Genomic DNA, 788 nt, shown 5'->3' on the forward strand with positions numbered 1-788 from the left:
ATCCTATCCCAACAACCAACAGAGTGGTTATCCGCCTCGAAACAACCGGCAAGGCAGCTACCAGCCTCAGCAAAACCCCTCGTCTGGTTCCTCTGCTCCTCAAGAGAGCAGCACTGACACCCTGCTGAAACAAATCTTGGAGTCTCAGACTAGAAGTGAGAAGCATGTTGGTTATGAGTTGAAGAACCTTCATTCCAAGATTGATGGGAGCTACCATGAGCTCAACAACAAATTGTCACATCTTGCTTCTACAGTCAAGAATTTAGAGAATCAGTTTGCTTCCATGAACACTCACCAGAATCGCCCGCAAGGATCTCTACCTGGAAAATTCTGACCAAAATCCCAAGGAGGCCAAAGCTATCACCCTTAGGAGTGGTAAGCAGTTACCTCCTACAACCCTCACCAGGGATGCTGAGAAACTAGGTGAGGAGGTGGCCATCAACTGAGATGATGAAGTGGTGATTGTTAATGAGAAAATCAATGATGAAATCCTGGAGAAGATTGTTTCTCGTGTAAAGCCTCATCGCCGCCTGGGATCGAACTCAATGCCCAGCACAAATGGCACCTTCTCCCTCAAGCCCTTGGACATCTTCCTCCTCCCTATGAACCCAAACTTCCATTCCCTGGTAGATTCAAGAGGCAGCTGCTAGAGAAGTACAAAGCTCTGTTTGAGAAGCAAATGAGTGAAGCTCAGGCTGCAATGCCCATCATCGATGCTTTCGTGTTGATTCTTCAATACAACAGGTTCCTGAAAGATGTTTGTAGCTGCAAAGAAGAAGGAGATGGAA

Source organism: Brassica oleracea, chromosome C6 (genome assembly GCF_000695525.1).
Source record: "Brassica oleracea var. oleracea cultivar TO1000 chromosome C6, BOL, whole genome shotgun sequence".
Lineage (NCBI taxonomy): Eukaryota > Viridiplantae > Streptophyta > Magnoliopsida > Brassicales > Brassicaceae > Brassica > Brassica oleracea.